We start from the raw sequence: 22,874 nt of genomic DNA, 5'->3' as shown, positions 1-22,874 counted from the left end.
ACCTATCATGAGAACATTACACATAATGTATAGGATAAAATATGTGACAAATAGCAGGAACATTATTATGGAAATATTTTAATTCCATTCAGTGGTTGCAGAGAATATTTTTGCAGATTTTATTATAGTCATTTAAGGAAAACATTGTTCCCTGATCTTTATAAACACTCAACAAGAGATTTTTGTGAAGCATGTATGCCCCCCCCCCTTTTATCCAAGAGCAGTCATCAAAATCTGCAATAGTTAAGAGATCTTATTCAATATACTCCTACAATATTAACAAGGGCTGTTTGTAAAACATGCATGCCCCCCATATGGGCTGTCCGTTGTAGTGGCAGCCATTGTGTGAATACGTTTTTTGTCACTGTGACCTTGACCTTTGACCTAGTGACCTGAAAATCAATAGGGGTCATCTGCGAGTCATGATCAATGTACCTATGAAGTGTCATGATCCTTGGCATAAGCGTTCTTGAGTTATCATCCGGAAACCATTTTACTATTTTGGGACACCGTGACCTTGACCTTTGACCTTGTGACCTGTAAATCAATATGGGCGAAATGCGAGTCATGATCAATGTACCTATGAAGTTTCATGATCCTAGGCGTAAGCGTTCTTGAGTTATCATCCGAAAACCATTTTACTATTTCGGGTCACCGTGACCTTTGACCTAGTGACCTGAAAATCAACAGGGGTCATCTGCGAGTCATGATCAATCTACCTATGAAGTTTCATGATCCTAGGCATAAGCATTCTTGAGTTATCATCAGAAAATCATTTTACTATATCGGGTCACCGTGACCTTGACCTTTGACCAAGTGACCTCAAAATCAATAGGGGTCATCTGCGAGTCATGATCAATCTACCTATCAAGTTTCATGATCCTAGGCGTATGCGTTCTTGAGTTATCATCTGAAAACCATTTTACTATTTTGGGTCACCGTGACCGTGACCTTTGACCTAGTGACCTCAAAATCAATATGGGTCATCTGCGAGTCATGATCTATCTAACAATGAAGTTTCATGATCCTAGGCGTATGCCTTCTTGAGTTATCATCCGGAAACCATTTTACTATTTCGGGTCATCGTGACCTTGACCTTTGACCTAGTGACCTCAAAATCAATAGGGGTCATCTGCAAGTCATGATCTATCTACCTATGAAGTTTCATGATCCTAGGCGTATGTGTTCTTGAGTTATCATCCGGAAACCATTTTACTATTTCGGGTCACTGTGACCTTGACCTTTGACCTAGTGACCTCAAAATCATTAGGGGTCTTCTGCGAGTCATGATCAATCTACCTATGAAATTTCATGATCCTAGGCGTATGCGTTCTTGAGTTATCATCCGAAAACCATTTTACTATTTCGGGTCACTGTGACCTAGACCTCTGATCTATTGACCCCAAAATCAATAGGGGTCATCTGTGAGTCATGATCAATGTATCTATGAAGTTTCATGATCCTAGGCATAAGCGTTCTTGAGTTATCATCCGGAAACCATTTTACTATTTTGGGACACCGTGACCTTGACCTTTGACCTTGTGACCTGAAAATCGATAGGGGTCATCTGCGAGTCATGATCAATGTACCTATGAAGTTTCATGATCCTAGGCATAAGCGTTCTTGAGTTATCATCTGGAAACCATTTTACTATTTCAGGTCACCGTGACCTTTGACCTAGTGACCTCAAAATCAATAGGGGTCATCTGCGAGTCATGATCAATGTACCTATGAAATTTCATGATCCAAGGCCTAAGCGTTCTTGAGGTATCATCCGGAAACCATCGAGATCTGGTGGACGGACATACGGACATACAGACATATTGACATACGGACAGACCGACATGAGCAAAACAATATACCCCCTCTTTTTCGAAGGGGGGCATAAATATATTGACACATTTTTCAGAAATGACAGCGTCATGGTTGATTTCGGACACCAATTTTTGTGTGCGTATATAATACTCAGATTTTAAATCTTTACCAATGAATTTGGACCAAAATCGGGGGTTCGTATTGTACATGAGGGCGTTATATGTTTGCGGATTTACGGTACCTGTAATTATGTTTTTTTCACACCAAATATTTCAGTATTTATAAATAAACTTGTTATGACTGCTCAGTATCCTGTCAGTTTAATTGCAAGCCCATGCATAAGAGATATTAAGCAAGATCTCAGTCGTTCAATTAACTGCACAGACTCATAACTGAGCAATTTAGAAAACTGCAAATGCCTTAGCAACATGTGCAGAAGCTGGTCGCAATCCAGGAATGCAAAACATTATCTCATTTCAGTATTGAAGAAAGCATTAAAAATAAGAAATCATCTAGAAAATCTCTATATGCATACTTCAAAAAATAAGAATGTATGAAGAAGCAATCAAGATACCTCTATAAACCATTGTATAGATGGAGTGATAAGATTTTTTATTTGTTTTCATGAAATAATGAATGGAGATCTTTAGCTTCAAATGTAATAGCAAGAAGTTATGCAGATGTATGAAAATTATTGAGATAAATTTGATGTTAACATTTCCTGATCAACTGTCCTGACAAGCTGCAGCATGCATATATTTGTATTTTGATAAGCAAGTGTGACCTTGACCTTTAAACTATAATGGACAAAGGTTTTGTGAGCTACATCTCTCAATACTTAACAATTACTTGGCTGTTATGTTGTTTTTAAAGGGACCCTCAACCACAAAATTAATGACGAAAAAAGAAAAGTTCTAAAATACCGTATTTTTTTCACAACTATTAGTTGAAATTTATGAAAATATCATGACTGGTATATTACATTACTTGAAAAAAGTTAATATTTTCAGTATATTTGTTAACAAAATTTTGTGATGTGAAATCTAAAGAACATCGCAAAAATTGGTGACATAACGATATACGCACTATAAATAACGCAAGTAGATTGATCATTTTATATATATGTATTCCTAACACAATACTAAGTGTATAAACCTAACACAATGCTGAGTCTGCAAACCTAACACAATACTGAGTCTGAATACCTAACACAATACAGAGTCTGGATACCTAACACAATACTGAGTCTGCAAACCTAACACAATACTGAGTCTGTATACCTAACACAATACTGAGTCTGCAAACCTAACACAATACTGAGTCTGAATACCTAACACAATACTGAGTCTGTATACCCAACACAATACTGAGTCTGGATACCTAACACAATACAAAGTCTGGATACCTTACACAATACTGAGTCTGCAAACCTAACACAATACTGAGTCTGAATACCTAACACAATACTGAGTGTGTATACCTAACACAGTACTGAGTCTGTATACCTAACATAAATACTGAGTCTGTATACCTAACACAATACTGAGTCTGTATACCTAACATAATACAGAGTCTGGATACCTAACACAATACTGAGTCTGAATACCTAACACAATACTGAGTCTGTATACCTAACACAATACTGAGTCTGAATACCTAACACAATACTGAGTCTGTATACCTAACATAATACAGAGTCTGGATACCTAACACAATACTGAGTGTGTATACCTAACATGATACTGAGTCTGTATACCTAACACACTACTGAGTCTGTATACCTAACACAATACTGAGTCTGTATACCCAACACAATACTGAGTCTGGATACCTAACACAATACTGAGTCTGGATACCTAACACAATACTGAGTCTGAATACCTAACACAATACTGAGTCTGTATACCTAACATAATACTGAGTCTGTATACCTAACATAATACAGAGTCTGGATACCTAACACAATACTGAATCTGAATACCTAACACAATACTGAATCTGAATACCTAACACAATACTGAGTCCGAATACCTAACACAATACTGAGTATGAATACCTAACACAATACTGAGTCTGAATACCTAACACAATACTGAGTGTGTATACCTAACATGATACTGAGTCTGTATACCTAACACACTACTGTGTATGTATACCTAGCATATTAATGAGTCTGGAAACCTAACACACTACTGAGTATGTATACCAAACACAATACTGAGCCTGGATACCTAACACAAAACTGAGTCTGGATACCTAACACAATACAGAGTGTGAATACCTAACACAATACAGAGTCTGAATACCTTACACAATACTGAGTCTGTATACCTAACACAATACTGAGTCTAAATACCTAACACAATACTGAGTCTGTATACCTAACACAATACAGAGTTTGAATACCTCGCACAATACTTTGTCTGAATACCTAACACAATACAGAGTTTGAATACCTCGCACAATACCTTGTCTGAATACCTAATACAAATACTGAGTCTGAATACATGCACAATACAGAGTCTGAATACATGCATTATACAAGCACAAATACTGAGTATCTTAAACTAACACAAAACTGAGTCTGGATACCTAACACAATACTATGTCTGGATACTTACAGATAACTTAGTTGGAATATTTAAAACATTAGTGAGACTGGGAACCTAATGTACATGTAACATAAACTCCAAGAATCTGAACACAGTACAAGCAGTTACATTTTTGTTTACAAATGGTGGGTTTAAAATGGAACGAAATTCCTGTTAGATTTATGTAGAAAGCCATAGTGCACACACATGTGCATTTGCAAACCTCTAGCTGATAAATTGAACATTCCTGTCTTGTTGTTATGCATGACTGCCTATACCTTCGTGATATATAACAGTTAATATAATCAAAATCTCACTGCTTGTGCAAATGTTAAGTGTTGCATATGGTGGCTATACATTTTTAGGGCATTGAAGAGGTAGAGGTAGTAGACAGCCCTATTTTCAATTAATGAATTTACCAGACCATTTCAAACAGACTGCAACACTTGTGTTCATATAAATCTGATATTTTATTACATTTGCAGCATAAAGCCATTGAAAATCTGATTAAATTTATCATGGATGTGCTATTTGCCCCCCCCCCCAAAAAAAAAAAATTGCATTGTCATAAAATTAACAAACTTAAGATGCATTTTAAGGATCATTAATGAGGAAAAAGCAAATTGAATTAAAGGAGTATGAAAAAGAAACTGTTAAAAAAAAATCACATGACAAAAACAAATTCTATTAATAAGGCCTGAACTAGGCAATTTATTATAATTAAAAGGACTTCTGACTGACATGTTTAATCTGACACTTCTTATAAATGGTTCAAAGCAATTAACAATTGATTAGGCCTCTAAAAACACTGTGGGACATTAAGGAAGTGCACAAAGTATTCAAAACTTATATGTTTTCCCAGCAGATGGATTCACTATTCCCAAGGGGACAATACTTTTGATACGTTTTCCATTTAACACTAACACAACTGATTAATGCCAGCATGGCAGCTGGGAATGCTCTCTTTACTATCTCCCACAAGTACTGATATCAACCTGTCAAAAGCCTCATACTGGCTTGAGTGATCTACCGCTACAGAATCACCTTAAAGAAAACACAATAAACAATATGCTGAAAATTGTTCATGTATCCTCCATAATTCAAGGAGGTTTAATGCATGTGTGTTAAGTGTCAACTGTGCAATCTGCACAGGCTAATCAGGGACGACAGTTTTGCGCCTTTATGATTTATTTCGTTTCATGAAAGTCTCTTCTTAGCAAAAATCCAGTTAAGGGGAAGAGTGTCATCCCTGATTCGCCTGTGCAGACTGCACAGGCTAATCTGGTATGAAACTTTACGCACATGCATTAAACCCTATTTTCACAGAGAAGGCCATATTCATCATACTTTTCACCAGCCTCTGAATTGTCCATTGCAAGTGGATTTAAAAGAGACAACTTTCACAAATTTTGTTATTTTGTATCTTACAAATCCTATGCTTGCCACATGTGTAATATACCTGATAATTATTAATAAGTAAGAATACAATACAAATATTCACAATACTACCACTGTTGCTATGTTTAGATATCATGAATGAACAAGTGTTATATCATATGAAAATATTCAGCGTTTTAATACCCTGAGCAGAAGATACATGGCAATGTAATTATGACATTTTTCAGATAATTCTCTCACAAGGGGTCTCATAAAGGGTAATTATTGTCAGTCTATTATTATGTACTTTTGACATTTGTATGGTCTCCCTTCAATGTCTTAAGCATTTCAACATTTAGATACTCATTGATAAAGAACCTAAACTTGTAATTTAAACAATATTTTTCTGACTTTATCTCACATCAGCCATCAAGGAATCAAGAAGCACAGCTTATTTGAGTAAATGTGGGTTCCGGCAATGACATGATGGATTAATCTAGTTGTTACTTTAAAGTGAAACCATTTAAGTTTAGGTCAAATGCAAAATCTTAATCAATTTTAAAAAGAACTATTTTTCATGAACAAACATTCAAATTGTGTTATATTGTTTATGATGCCTTCTGCATCTTTGTTGACTTTATTAAAACAAAAAAATGTTCTTAAACATTAATTTATTCATGTTTTGTTCACATCAAAACCATTTGGCTTATCCATCAGCTGCATTTATGTGTTTATTATAATGACATGATAAACAAAAGAATGCCATAATCAACAACTTCAAAGTGATATAACTGAATTTGTTAACAGGTAAAGTGCCTGTTTTTGGCCTGGGGCGAAGCCCTTAGGCCATAGTATTCAATACCGTTTTTTGAGATAAGCTGACTTGGCTGGCTGCCAAAACAACCACGAATGAATTTGGAAAAGTCCGATTTACCACTTGGCGGTCATTCATGCGCAATCAAAGAAGAGGGACCGATACTAACAAAGAGGTCCCTGCAAAGAAGTTCTTAATAACCCGCATTGTGAATACAGAACATCACTATATAACATGACAGTGTCATAAAACGTGTAAAAAAATATTATTTAAGCAAAATTCCTAGCATTGGGTACGGCATAGTTAGCCGGATTTTTTTCGAAAAAATCTCGGCTTATAGATTGATGTTGTCGGGCGGGCGGGGGGGCGGGCGGGGTGGCGGGCGGGGTGGCGGCGTGCTCGAAAATGTTAAAGTTCTTATTTCATGGTATAACTTTGGTATGCTTGGACCTAGAGTCTTCAAACTTGACATGAAGGTTGGCCAGGATTAACAGATGACCACTGGTCATTTCAAGGTCATTCATTTGAAGGTCAAGGTCACTGTGACCTTCAATATAAAAAATGTTAAAGTTCTTATAACTTTGGTATGCTTGGACCTAGAGTCTTGAAACTTGACATGAAGGTTGGCCATAACTAGTTAGTAACCACTGGTCATTTCAAGGTCATTCATTTGAAGGTCAAGGTCACTGTGACCTTGAATGTAAAAATGTTAAAGTTCTTATTTCATGGTATAACTTTGGTATGCTTGGACCTAGAGTCTTCAAACTTGACATGAAGGTTGGCCAGGATTAACAGATGACCACTGGTCATTTCAAGGTCATTCATTTGAAGGTGAAGGTCACTGTGACCTTCAATATAAAAATGTTAAAGTTGTTATAACTTTGGTATGCTTGGACCTAGAGTCTTGAAACTTGACATGAAGGTTGGCCAGAACTAGTAAGTAACCACTGGACATTTCAAGGTCATTCATTTGAAGGTCAAGGTCACTGTGACCTTGAATGTAAAAATGTTAAAGTTGTTATAACTTTGGTATGCTTGGACCTAGAGTCTTGAAACTTGACATGAAGGTTGGCCAGAACTAGTAAGTAACCACTGGACATTTCAAGGTCATTCATTTGAAGGTCAAGGTCACTGTGACCTTGAATGTAAAAATGTTAAAGTTCTTATTTCATGTTATAACTTTGGTATGCTTGTACCTAGAGTCTTCAAACTTGAAATAAAGATTGGCCAGTACTAGAAGATGACCACTGGTCATTTCAATGTCATTCATTTGAAGGTCAAGGTCACTGTGACCTTCAATGTTAAAATGTTAAAATTGTTATAACTTTGGTATGCTTGGACCTAGAATCTCAAACTTGACGTAAAGGTTTGCAAGCACACTTAGATGACCACTGGTCATTTCAAGGTCATTCATTTCAATGTCATTCATTTGAAGGTCAAGGTCACTGTGAACTTAAATGTTAAAATGTTAAAATTGTTGTAACTTTGGTATGCTTGGACCTAGAATCTCAAACTTTGCTCATGCCTTGAAAAGTACTTACATTTCATTTTGACCTTTGAACAATATTTCAGTAATTTAAGTATTGCATTGACAAAAACACGAAAGGTACTTTCCTGTCATTTAAATAAAAAATCCGGCTTCAATGCGGTCATCTCCGACCGCGGAACTCTTGTTTTTATTATTGTTTGCATATTCATGCGAGAATAAGTTCCTCACTTGACGGTCTAGGCCGAAAATATACGAGTGTCTACAAAGACAGTACGAAGAATTTTTTCTGATACATTTTTAAGGTATTAACACTCTAATGAACTTCGTGCAATATCTCCTTCTTTCGTACATATCCGTCAATCTAAACGTTATTCGGGAATGTGCTGAAAACTACGAATATTCTATAAATACTAAATGTAGGATCCGCTAAATACAAAGGCAACAAATATGGCCGACATTGTATCGTTTAAAGAAAACGCAATTTGCTATGTTGAAAGACAAAGATTAATAAAAGTGTTATTATCGTTCTAATGTGACTGGGGTTAATGATAAACGTCAATTAATGCATGGCAGTGTTGATATTTATGGAAAAAAAAACGATTCCTGGAAACGCTTGAAAATTTTGACCATTGTGAACAATAACGTTTAGAACCCGTGTCACTTACAACATTTTATATTGTTGGCGAGAAGTAGAAGGGGATAAAGTGGATTTATGCTTGTGTGATGACTGCAGCCATGTGAACGGGTTATCGTACGGCAAAACCCATCACGTAAAGAAAAGTCTTCAACTTTTCAAGAAAGGAATGCCTTGTTTTGCTGTCAACTCAAAGCTCGGAACAGGAAGGTACATAGATTTTGCTTTTTTTTTCAAGTATAACAGTTGCTTGATTCATAATTGGAGTAAAGTAGATTTTGTAGGAAAAGTGCACCCTGTCAGTGATTTTTACCACATAATCAGACTCATATTTGCTTTCATTTTGAAAAAGAAAATGTGGAATCCGGGTCCGCTCACCCTTATTTCTGTTCGCCCTAAATCCTGTTCCCCCTCAATCCTGTTCGCCCTGGGTCCGTTCGCCCTAAATTTTATTATTAAAGCAGGGAAGCAATAGATATAACGAAATTTGTTATCTTTTAAACATTTTAATATATAAATGACAACTAAGCTACAAACTTGTCAACATGTGTACAAAATCAAGACGGCGCTCTTTAACGTGTAAGCGTGTTTGTAACAAAGCCGTCAAAGGCCAGTAATTTTCTCTAATTGTTTATAATATTAATTAATGAAAACTTTATGTTTCACCTTTATTGCCCGGGCATGAGGCTGTTCCTTGATACGCTGTTTGACCTATAACAAATCATAAATACGATAATGCTTTACTGGGAATTATGCATGTGCGTTAAGTGTCGTCCCAGATTAGCCTGTGCTTTACTAGGAATTATGCATGTGCGTAAAGTGTCATCCCAGATTAGCCTGTGCAGTTCGCACGGGCTAATCAGGGACTACACTTTCCGCCTTAACTTAACTGGAGACATCATTTAAACGAAAAATTCCATAAAAGCTGAAATTGTCGTCCAATGTTTTAATGAATAATTTAAATATGTTAAAACATTACGTTACACCGCCAGAATGTGGTAGCATTCTGGAAATATGTGTATTATCTTACATGGCAATCGATTATAATATAGTTAAGCACATTTTATGAAATTCATAATCATCAATGAAGCGTTCTCGTAAATTGAGTTGCCCATCGATTGTTGGTCAGTGTCGGTGATTGCTCTTTCATCTTCATCTGCATCGGTGTCGGTGATTTCTGGCCAGTTTTTTTCCTCACACTGTTTGCATATGAAATGCAAACCATCATTCCGTTGGGCCTGACGATAGGCCTCATTGCGGAAGAGAAACCTATCACCGAAGACGTCATTTATCATATATATCGGTCTTTTTGGTTTGCTTATACAATAAATGGTCTTTTTAATTGAAAAGGCGGACGAAATCGACTAAGGTTATAATATAAATTGACATTTTACCTGTATCTCTCCGTTTGGAGACCGTTAACATAATTTACGAAATTGGCCTTTATGTTGCGCTGCTTACCATTTTAATATTTATATAATAAAAAAATAATAATCTTATACCTTAATGTATTTATTATAATTGAACATTTTCTTTGAGGCTAATTTCTACACAATTTAAAATATACCGCTCTGTTTCATTTACATAATTTATGTTTATTTACTTAATCATACGCTAATAATCATATTAAAGATAATTTCTAAAAAAATAAATAATAACAGTTCTTTTTTATAAACATGATTTATGCATGCATCAATATTTAGTATACTCTTTAGGATAATACTAAAAGTTTCAACTTAATAATCATATTCTACATAACTAATTTCTATATGATTTAGTAATTGTTCTCAATGTTTACTAAATTAGGTTAAAACGACACTCAATCAATCAATTAACACAGACCGTTATCTCTTTAATCTCTTAATTAATCGACAACGATCAATAAAGGCCAGTTGCTACTTCACACAGCGCAATACACGCAAGAATTATTGGAAATTGATCAGTTTAGTAAATTGAATATTGATGATGTTTTTATTGAGATTTAATGATGTTTATATGAATTTTAAATTTATTTGCCTATGCAGGGATCGACAAGATTACAAGAATATAGATAATCCGACAGACGGTGGTTATATATTGCTGAATGAAAGAACCATAAACAACGCAAGAAGTTACACTCAAAATCTCATAATCTTAATGATTATAATACACATATTAATGTACAAATAATTTATTAATTTAATATATACAGCTTATATATAAAATAATAAATGATGCACTTTATATTGTGTACATTGTGTTCATATCCCGATATGGAAATGATCAGGGTTCCCGCTGTCGATCGCCATTGGCGCCAATTGCGACAAAATAAAAAATCTGGCGACAAAATTTCGTAAATGGCGATTTAAAAAAAATCGGCATTTTTCTGCGTTCATATTTTCTTAAAATGACAAAAGACGCTGTGTTTACCAGCCGCTTTACGGCAGTCGTAATACTATAGATTTCCATGGTGTAAGCGATACAGCTGTAATCAATGGAGCGTGGTGCTGACTGCCGACTAACGCAAAGTGGAATGTTATGGTGATAATGGTCACATAATCCCAAACCGGAACTCCTGTTTACAGGGTTACATGCAGTCAATTTGATATATAGCACACATTGTTCAGTGAATGCTGCCTAGGATTTGTAAAATAGAATGCAAATGGTTGTTTTTGGTATTAATTTGAAGGTATATTTGTAAGCAATAAGAAAAAAAGCCATTTTTGTGCTCTACTTTTTCTGTCGATGGTTCCCGGCTTTGAAAGTAGGTCATACTATTTGAGTAAAAATGGTCGCCTCCACATGTGTCAAAACTGGTGTGCCTATTCTAAGGTAAATATTTTGAGTTACAACACATAGAATTTGATGGCATGCATTTTTTTAAAAAGATTATGCATTTATCTTTCCAATGATGTATGATGATATAGTGTTGAAACGCTTGGTCATGGTAAAAATTGATATCGAACATCAACTATTTTATATGTAATATAGAAGGAAATTAATTGCGCATGCGTAACCTTTAAGAACTTCCGACCAAGTTAGTCGTCTGCCAGAATTTTGACAATTGACCATCAAAAACTCTCTGTATTGCAAAACATAACTGCCAGATGTCATTTTGACCCAAATTAGGGCTGTTTGCAATTGGGCTGTAGCACTTGGGGTAATAAGGGGGGTAAATGCTGGAAAATCACACCGAAACCTGTTCCGGAGACATATTCTAAGACTACTTAAACACTCTGTATTGTTTTTCAGTGACATCTTGACATTAATTTGCATCAATCTCAAAAATGAACCTAATGCATGTCTTTATTTCATCTGTATCTATTATTATTGTTTACTTTTTGAACCTTTTACTGTTAAAAATGCCTGCCAATATTTGACCGACACTGTTATTTGCCTTCGCTTTCAACCCCGTCAGGCAATTCTACTCAGAATAAGTTTTAATAACGCAACTTTGCCTTATTTTTCCTGTTTGGATATCTTGCTGAGTTCAAGCAAAATCAAGTGTTCAGCTGAAAACACAAAAATGATAATAATATTATGCTTTCTTTGCTGGAGGAATGTTGTTGTCATAGACCCCGCATGAAAAACACCAGGGAATCTGTATTTAAGTGACCCCATTATCACTATTATTATGCGTAAACCTAAGCGTGCATTTGTAGGCGGTGTCGAAATGGGTCTATAGCTCTGTCTGAACTGTCGTCCAATTGGTTTACAGGTCCGGCTGAAGTGACAGGCCATCAAAAACTGTACAGCATGACTGATTCGGAGACAGCCCTCAACACTCGCCCAGTCGTGTCGAGAGGATCGGTGTCTTTGTAGGTTAGTACACCGTTATTTTCAATTAAATCTATTGTAAAATGATTTCTTTGATACCTTGGCACACGTTTGTCCCCAAAATTAGGAAAATTGGGTGTTTTACATTTACTGCAGCTCTGAAACAACATTTTAAGGCAATAACTTTACCAGTGTGCCCAACAATGTGATTCCGGCGTGGTGACTTATCCCTTTGCAGCAAATAAAGCAACAAAGACTATTGAAAGCTTACTCTAATTGTATCCCACTTACATTAGTTGGCACCGTTATTGGTAAATGTGCACAAGAAACCTTTTTGTTTCCTCAGATTACACGGAATCGAGCACCCGGGCCAGACTGACACTTTCCGGAGCCTGTCCGAGACGGAACGCGAGCCTAGGAATCATAGGTCCAGGTGTGGCAAAAGACTTAAAGCTCATGTCTGACGATCACTTTTTTTGAGTCAGGAATTCAAGTGTGTTGTATTTCCATGCAAGCAAGCCCTTTTGTTGGGTGAAATGACATCAGAAATGCTGCTTCTACATGGATTTTACCTAAAATGTGCCCCCCCCCCAAAAAAAGTTTGTTCGAAACCTGTTCAAAACCTGCTTTGATGCACAAATATTGCCATTGATGATTTTTGTCATTTCTTCAGTCATCTGTTACATCAACTTTGCCTATTAGAATCGAAAGTGATGACTTGTATGAAGTCTAAGTGCTGCATGTATGATGAAACCAAGTTTGGCTTTTCTTCCATAATTCTTGACGCGAAACGCTGTTACGCATGACGCTTTCAACGGCGACTTTTATGAATAAATCTGTGAGTCATTGTACCGGAACTTTGTGATCTGTCTCAAAACAGATTATACCTGTGGGAAAAGTGCCTTTTATATAAATTTAAAGGGGTTGGGTTCTCTTAAAGGTCACATAATCCCAAACCGGAACTCCTGTTTACAGGGTTACATGCAGTCAATTTGATATATAGCACACATTGTTCAGTGAATGCTGCCTAGGATTTGTAAAATAGAATGCAAATGGTTGTTTTTGGTATTAATTTGAAGGTATATTTGTAAGCAATAAGAAAAAAAGCCATTTTTGTGCTCTACTTTTTCTGTCGATGGTTCCCGGCTTTGAAAGTAGGTCATACTATTTGAGTAAAAATGGTCGCCTCCACATGTGTCAAAACTGGTGTGCCTATTCTAAGGTAAATATTTTGAGTAACAACACATAGAATTTGATGGCATGCATTTTTTTCAAAAGATTATGCATTTATCTTTCCAATGATGTATGATGATATAGTGTTGAAACGCTTGGTCATGGTAAAAATTGATATCGAACATCAACTATTTTATATGTAATATAGAAGGAAATTAATTGCGCATGCGTAACCTAATTGCGATTATCTGGGGTGTTGTTGCAAGTTATCTTAATTGGTCGGCAGTTTTATTGCTTCAGAGATAAGGCAATATTGAAATATACCGACTTTGCGCTTAAATGTGAAGTGTTTGTCACAGTGTTCGAAGCAGATTCAAGACCGTTAAATTGACAACAATGACAATCAAAAAGGTAAGTATCGATTGTTTTTAGAAAAATCGGTGTAATTATAGAAAATAGTAAAACATTTTACATCTATTGGTTCTATTTAAACGGTGACATATTGCTGTTTCACTCGTCAAAATGGCAATTATATTAATATTATATTTCCCTTTTTGTATTTTCAGAATACCATAAAGCTTCTGAAGCACCAAAACTGTGGCAACATATTCAGGCTGCTAAGAAGGTGTCAATCAACAAGAGTTACAACTGATTGAATGTGCCTTTATTTAATTAACAATGTTAAATGTGTTGTTATTATTAATACTACTGTTATTAAATCAATTCCTTTAACATACTGTAAATGCTCAGTTTTTGTTTGTATTATAATAACATGATCTTCATTGCCCAAATGTAGCCCCAGTGTGGCGACAACTTTTTAAATTTGGCGAAAGTAAGTGGCGACAACTTTTGAAAGCCCAGAGGGAACCCTGAATGATACTATAGGGCGAACGAACCCAGGGCAAACGGACCCAGGGCGAACTTGTAAATAGGGCGAACGGACCCGATACCGAAAATGTGCCATGTAAGGAAAAAGTTGTGTTGTAAATGCATGGAAATCAAGGACAGCATATTTGAATTTTATAACAGTATTGATGTTTTCCTCAAACAAACAACAAAAAAGTATATTATGTCCCAAATACAAAAATTACTATTCTGAAAATGATATACTTTTTGTGTGATCACCTAAATTATGTATTATGGTTATTCAAATTAAAATGCTGCATATTTATTATCTTTTCAGCAATGATCAACAACATTGGTGGTCCAGGAACGGTTAATTACTTTTTGTCAACACTGTATGTTCCAATAATCAATTAAACTTAAAGAAAGTGGAAATACATGCGGGAAGGACGTTCATTCATCAAGTTTCAACTATCTCCTTTATAGCAGACAGGCTTATAAGATCGAAACGAAGTAGATATTTCACTGATTTAATAATAATATGTGATTGTTAATGTAGAACCAATGTTTTAAGTAATAAATAAAATGTAACGTTAATAGTCAGTTTCATATTCAGTAGGGATAATGCATGTATTTGGTATTAACATTTGGATGAAGAATGTATATAATTCATGTATTTGGTTTTAAGATTTGGATATGGAATGTATAAAATATATACATTCTTCATCCAAATGTTAATACCAAATACATGTATTATCCCTACTGGATATGTGGTGTTTACACTTACTTATTAATCCAGTTTAAAGGGGTTTATCATATAAAATACTAGTAATGACATGCTATGTCGTGAATGTTTGAATAAATAAAAACGATGACGCATATCATAATGGATCATTTCACACTTCTCATGAAACACTAATATCAGTTCTTACTCCTATACAAGTGCTTGTGTATTTGACATCTGTATATAATTATTTTGTTAAATAACTTGAAGAAAATGTTGTCAATTTATAGAAACAACTTTGAGAAGGCTTATAGAAGCCAAATTAATAAGAAAAGACCAAATATTTTTTATTTTAATAAATACAAATGGTTAAAATTATTCATACACAATTTGCAATTGTGCATAATTTTGTTCGACTGAAACTTATTGATGATCTTATGAACCTGTCTGAATATAAGTACATGTACTAGTTAAATATCAACTTCAACATTTCAGTGATACATTGTATGCTGATAACCTGTGCAGGAGGAAAATGAAACCAGACGGATTATGGACTCAAATTCAACCCGTAAAAAAGCTAGGAACTTGCAGTCACTGAGTGTTCTTGTTTACAGTCATGTGTTCAATGCTGCAACAACATAAATATTATAGCTGGCTCTGGACTCATCCTTATGCATCTTAAAATGATCTTTGAACGCGATGGTCTCAAGAACATTTTTATAATAAATAACTTTGACGGTCAGCCCAGGGTCACTAATGCCAAGTGTCTTTTGGAGACACTTATTCCAACCTGTCGAAGTTCTTCAAAGAACTACCATGACAATCGTGTATTTGTTTTGTTTGTCATAATAAGTTTAATGTTTAATATCACTAATATCACAAGTCATTGATACATTGATAAATCTATTTTCCTTTAAACGTGTTCGATTGAATGATTATATGTGCCTTGTTACTTAATTATTAATGTTCTAATTTCCCTGTAACATTTTCAAGTCTTATTTTATAGAAGAACACATTTCACGTGCAATTTCAAACAAGGTTAACAAATCTTACTGCACTGAGTAGGCTCCATCTCACACATGATATATGAGATGTATGTATGTTTATGGGTTTATTATAGGCTTTTCCTCTTTTTTTTATCTATTTATAATAATTTTTTAACATTTAGCTCATCTTAATGCTCACATATAAAAATCTCAAATTCAGTATGGCGTTTCTGGAAAAGGGGGGTAACCTTGATTGTAAAGCGGGAACTTATCGTTTTCACTGGTGACCCCCATTTTTAGCTTATTATTATAAAGCCTATAATTTATATATGAAATATATATAATGGAGCTATCCTACTCTGCCCGGCGTCGGCGTGAGAGTGAGCGTACAAATGTTAAGTTTGCGTACCAACCAAAATATTTCCTATGTGCCTTGACATATTGCTTAGGGGGTAAATATTTTGCATACTTCTTTACCAACATGACCCCAACCTTTAAACAAGAGCAGACAACTGTATCAAGCATTTTATAGAATTATGGCCCTTTGTACACTTAGAATATGCATACTATTAGTATTAATGTTAAAGTTTGCGTACAAGCCCAAATATTTCCTTGACATATTGCTTTAATATTTTGCATACTTCTTTACCAACATGACCCCAACCTTTAAATAAGAGCAGACAACTGTATCAACCATTTTGTAAAAATTATGGCCCTTTTTTCACTTAGAATATGTATATTATTGTTAAATCTATGTTAAAGTTTGCGTACCACCTCAAATATTTTTAATGTCCCTTGACCTATTGCTTTCATATTGTGCAAAATTCTTTAACAACATGACCCCAATCTATAAACAAAACCAGACAACTGTATGAAGTATTTTGTAAAATTATGGCCCTTCTCCATTTAGAATATGCATATTATTGATAAATCTATGTTAAAGTTTGCGTACCACCTCAAATATTTTCAATATCCCTTGACATATTGCTTTCATATTTTGCAAACTGTTTTACCAACATGACCCCAATCTATAAACAAGAGCAGACAACCGTATCAAGCATTGTGTAAGAATTATGGCCCTTTTTTGTCTAAGTAACTGAATATGTTCTTAAATTTTGTGTTTAGATCTACTTGACTTCTAAAGTATCAAAGCTATTGCTTTCAAACTTCAAATACTTTCTTAATACCACGAGGGTACTGTACCTGGCAAGTTAAATTGTACCTCAACCTTTGAATGCCTTGACTCTTAAGGTCACAAGAATAAATTTTAGTTAAATTTCCATAACTTCTTAATGTATGATAAGATTTTATTCATAAATTGACAATAGGACACTTACCTGAATACCACAATGGACTCCACCCAAACAAAACAATACCCCAAGCCCCAACTCAGAATCCCTGCACCCCCCCGCCCCAAAAAAAAATAATTTTGTTTTCCTTTAATATTTTTGAAAGACTTTCTAATAAATGACCACGCTCCACATTATACCCCCGCTCAACCCTCCCCCCTACCCAACCCACATTTTTTTTCTTTTCTTTGAAATATGGTTTAAAAAAAGAAACAAATGTTTATTTACTTTATTTTTAAAGGATCATCAAAACATCCCACCCAAGCTATTGCTATGAAACTTGAAAAAAAATCTGAAAAAAAATCTTATTAGTTTGTTTTATGTCTTTACAAATGCTCAATATATTGTTGTAAATATACCTGAACAATAACCTTGACCTTATTGATTAATCTGATTAATTTCCCCATGATGGCTTATGTTATACTGTCAAGCACTCGAATAGTCGAGCGCGCTGTCCTCTGACGCTCTTGTTTTCTTTATTTTTCATTCAAGCATACATTGTTAATGATTTCTATGTTCGAAGATTGTAATTTCCTTTTGCTATGTTTTTTATGCCCCTTTTTGAAGAAAAGGGGGCATATAGTGATCGGACTGTCCATCTTTCTGTCACACTTTGCGTTGAGGTCTCGAAAAATGCTCATAACTTCTATGTCCCTTGAGATAAAGCCTTCATATTTTGTATGCATGTGTATATGGGCAAGGCCTTTCCATACACACACAAATTTTGACCCCTGTGATCTTGACCTTGAACTTATGATCTGCGTTTAGGTATCAAAATCTGCGTTTAGGTTTCAAAAAATGCTCATAACTTCTATGTCCCTTGAGATATAACCTTCATATTTGGTGTGCATGTTTATATGGACAATGCCTTTCCATACACACAAACATTTTGACCCCTGTGACCTTGACCTTGAACTTAGGGTCCGCGTTTAGGTTTCGAATTCTGTGTTTCGGTTTCGAAAAATGCTATAACTTCTATCAAACTGTTTATAGAGGGCATAATTATGTCATTCTATGGTGACAGCTCTTGTTAAACAATTTATTTAAAAAAAGACTCGTGACTAGATATGGCAATTTTTCTCGTTTTCGAAGCATGCTGACATCACTTGTTTGTTAATTTGTATGCCCCCCTTCAAAGAAGAGGGGGTATATTGTTTTGCACATGTCGGTCGGTCCGTCGTTCGGTCCGTCCACCAGATGGTTTCCGGATGATAACTCAAGAACGCTTAGATCTAGGATCATGAAACTTCACAGATACATTGATCATGACTGGCAGATGACCCCTATTGATTTTCAGGTCATTTGGTCAAAGGTCAAGGTCAAAGTAACTCCAAATAGTAAAATGGTTTCCGGATGATAAGTCAAGAATGCTTAGGCCTAGGATCATGAAACTTCATTGGAACATTGATCATGACTAGCAGATGAACCCTATTGATTTTCAGGTCACTAGGTCAAAGGTCAATGTCACAGTGACTCGAAACAGTAAAATGGTTTCAGGATGATAACCCAATAATGTTAACGCTTAGGATCATGAAACTTCATAGGTACATTGATCATGACTGGCAGATGACCCCTATTGATTTTCAGGTCACTAGGTCAAAGGTCAAGGGCACAGTGACTCGGAACAGTAAAATGGTTTCCGGATGATAACTCAAGAACGCTTATGCCTAGGATCATGAAACTTCGTAGGTAGATTGATAATGGCTGGCAGATGACCCCTATTGATTTTCAGGTCACTAGGTCAAAGGTCAAGGTCAAGGTGACCCGAAATAGTAAAATGGTTTCCGGATGATAATTCAAGAACGCTTATGCCTAGGATCATGAAACTTTATAGGTAGATTGATCATCACTCGCAGTTGACTCCTATTGATTTTGAGGTCACTAGGTCAAAGGTCATGGTCATGGTGACCTGAAATAGTAAAATGGTTTCTGGATGATACCTCAAGAACGCTTATGCCTAGGATCATGAAACTTCATAGGTACATTGATCATGACTCGCAGATGACCCCTATCCATTTTGAGGTTACTAGGTCAAAGGTCAAGTTCACGGTGGCCCGAAATAGTAAAATGGTTTCCGGATGAAAACTGAAGAACGCTTATTCCTAGGATCATGAAACTTGATAGGTAGATTGATCATGACTCGCAGATGACCCCTATTGATTTTCAGGTCACTAGGTCAAAGGTCAAGGTCACGGTGACCCGAAATAGTAAAATGGTTTCCGAATGATAATTTAAGAACGCTTATGCCTAGGATCATGTAACTTCATAGGTACATTGATCATGACTCGCAGATGACCCCTATAGATTTTCAGGTCACAAGGTCAAAGGTCAAGGTCACGGTGACCCGAAATAGTAAAATGGTTTCCGGATCATAACTCAAGAACGCTTGTGCCTAGGATCATGAAACTTGATAGGTAGATTGATCATCACTCGCAGTTGACCCCTATTGATTTTGAGGTCACTAGGTAAAAGGTCAAGGTCATGGTGACCTGAAATAGTAAAATGGTTTCTGGATGATACCTCAAGAACGCTTATGCCTAGGATCATGAAACTTCATAGGTACATTGATCATGACTCGCAAATGACCCCTATCCATTTTGAGGTCACAAGGTCAAAGGTCAAGTTCACGGTGGCCCGAAATAGTAAAATGGTTTCAGGATGAAAACTGAAGAACGCTTATTCCTAGGATCATGAAACTTGATAGGTAGATTGATCATGACTCGCAGATGACCCCTATTGATTTTCAGGTCACTAGGTCAAAGGTCAAGGTCATGGTGACCCAAAATAGTAAAATGGTTTCTGGATGATAACTCAAGAACGCTTATGGCTAGGATCATGAAACTTCATAGGTACATTGATCATGACTGGCAGATGACCCCTATAGATTTTCAAGTCACTAGGTCAAAGGTCAAGGTCACAGTGACAAAACATATTCACATAATGGCTGTCACTACAATGGAGAGCCCATATGGGGGGGCATGCATGTTTTACAAACAGCCCTTGTTATCTCTAATTATGCATTAAGAACAATATTGAAATCACCTCCAACTAAAATGTTTTTATCTTTGTTATTTATTGAAGTGAAATGTAATGTTTCATAAAATTTGGATTCATCTATATTCAGGCCGTAAACGTTTATTAATGTTAATTGTGTTTCGTGAATTATTATCCCCCGCCAGAGTCGGAGGGATATTGTTTTGGCGTTGTCCGTCCGTCCAGCTGTCCGTCCGTTGGGCACTTTTGTGTCCGGAGCCATATCTTGGAAGTGCTTTGGCGGATTTCATTGAAACTTCGTATGAGTATATATATATGCATAAAAGGATGATGCACGCCAAATGGCATTGTACTCCATCTGTTAAAAACAGAGTTATGGCCCTTTATATCTTGAAAAAATGCTTTTTACTATAGGCACTTTCGTGTCCGGAGCCATATCTTGGAAAAGCTTTGGCGGATTTCATTGAAACTTGGGTGTATATATATATGCATAACAGGATGATGCACGCCAAATGGCATCGTACACCATCTGTTAAAAACAGAGTTATGGCCCTTTGTATCTTGAAAAAATGCTTTTTACTATTGGCACTTTGTGCGGAGCCATATCTTGGAAGAGCTTCGGCGGATTTCATTGAAACTTGGTATGAGTATATATATGCATAAGAGGATGATCCACGCCAAATGGCATTGTATACCATCTATCTGTTAAAAACAGAGTTATGGCCCTTTGTATCTTGAAAAAATGCTTTTTACTATAGGGACTTTTGTGTCCGGAGCCATATCTTGGAAGTGCTTTGGCGGTTTTCATTGAAACTTGGTATGAGTATATATATGGATAAGAGGATGATGCACGCCAAATGGCATTGTACACCATCTGTTAATAAGGGAGTTATGGCCCTTTGTATCTTGAAAAAATGCATTTGTTTGCGTGTCGGCAGCCATATCTTGAAAGTGCTTTGGCGGATTTCATTGAAACTTGGAATGAGTATATATATTCATAAGATAATAATGCACGCCAAATGGCATTGTATATTATCTGTTAATAATGGAGTTATGGCCCTTTTTATCTTGAAAAAAATGCTTTTTTGAGTGTCAAATATAACACTTTTGTGTCCAGCAGCATATTGGCGGGGGATATCAATTCACCGAATTTGCTTGTTATATCTATACTTGCTTGTCTGCCAATCATTATTTCTTTCAAGTTATCCACTGTTATTCCTGTATTACTTTTGATCAGTAAAGTGATGCCTTGTTTATTTGTATGTTGTCCGCTAAGATAAATATCTCCGTCCCATGCACTTTTCAATGTTTGTGCGAAGGTATGTGTGATGTGATTTTCCTGTAAAAGACTTTTTTTCGTCTAACCATTTGAAAATTTAAGTGTGTTTGTCTTTGTTATTTAGCCCTTTTACATTTAGAGTAAATATGTTAATATTCATACAAAAGGAGGAGAAATACATGCCACTTTTCTTGTTTCTAACATTTTAAAATCATTTTGTAGAGCTAGATTATTTGTTAATACTAAATTATGCAAAATTATATTACGATTTGACGTTAAAAACAATAACCTTCCATGTCCTACAGGTTGTTGATACATTATGTTCATTAAATTGATCTACGTACTTGTTCATTTATTATGCCCCCCTTCGAAAAAGAGGGGGTATATTGCTTTGAACATGTCGGTCGGTCGGTCTGTCGGTCGGTCCGTCCACCAGCTGGTTTCCGGATGATAACTCAAGAACGCTTGGGCCTAGGATCATGAAACTTCATAGGTACATTGATCATGACTGGCAGATGATCCCTATTGATTTTGAGGTCACTAGGTCAAAGTTCAAGGTCACGGTGACCCGAAATAGTAAAATGGTTTCCGGATGATAAATCAAGAACTCTTAGGCCTAGGATCATGAAACTTGATGGGTAGATTGATCATGACTCGCAGATGACCCCTATTGATTTTGAGGTCACTAGGTCAAAGGTCAAGGTCACAGTGATCCGTAATAGTAAAATGGTTTCCGGATGATAACTCAAGAACGCTTAGGCCTAGGATCATGAAACTTGATAGGTAGATTGATCATGACTTGCAAATGACCCCTATTGATTTTCAAGTCACTATGTCAGAGGTCAAGGTCACAGTGACCCGAAATAGTAAAAATGGTTTCTGGATGATAACTCAAGAACACTTACGCCTAGGATCATGAAACTTCATAGGTACATTGATCATGACTCGCAGATGACCCATATTGATTTTCAGGTCACTAGGTCAAAGTTCAAGGTCACGGTGACCCGAAACAGTAAAATTGTTTCCGGATGATAACTCAAGAACGCTTTT

The 22,874-nt window shown here is 35.8% G+C and overlaps 2 protein-coding genes and 1 long non-coding RNA gene across 5 annotated transcripts in view; 2 read left to right on the top strand and 1 right to left on the bottom strand.

Moving 5' to 3' along the window:
• Positions 1-22,874, top strand: part of LOC127871441 (coiled-coil domain-containing protein 74B-like) — a 187,249-nt gene that overhangs the window by 104,265 nt on the left and 60,110 nt on the right. The window lies entirely within an intron of this gene.
• LOC127871440 (nucleoredoxin-like) overlaps positions 1-22,874 on the bottom strand; it is a 205,077-nt gene that overhangs the window by 151,714 nt on the left and 30,489 nt on the right. The window lies entirely within an intron of this gene.
• Positions 11,257-22,874, top strand: part of LOC127871447 (uncharacterized) — a 190,324-nt gene continuing 178,706 nt past the window's right edge. Inside the window, exons 1-3 of one of the 2 annotated variants that reach the window (XR_008045339.1) lie at positions 11,257-11,531; positions 12,418-12,521; positions 12,823-12,909. This is a non-coding gene — a long non-coding RNA (uncharacterized LOC127871447). Of the gene's footprint in view, positions 11,532-12,173; positions 12,522-12,822; positions 12,910-22,874 lie in introns of those variants that run through there. The other variant, XR_008045338.1, reaches the window with a different exon arrangement.

Source organism: Dreissena polymorpha, chromosome 3 (genome assembly GCF_020536995.1).
Source record: "Dreissena polymorpha isolate Duluth1 chromosome 3, UMN_Dpol_1.0, whole genome shotgun sequence".
In the NCBI taxonomy this organism is placed as follows: Eukaryota; Metazoa; Mollusca; class Bivalvia; order Myida; family Dreissenidae; genus Dreissena; species Dreissena polymorpha.
Note: the sequence above shows the minus strand (reverse complement) of the source record. Positions and strands in the feature narration are given on the sequence as shown.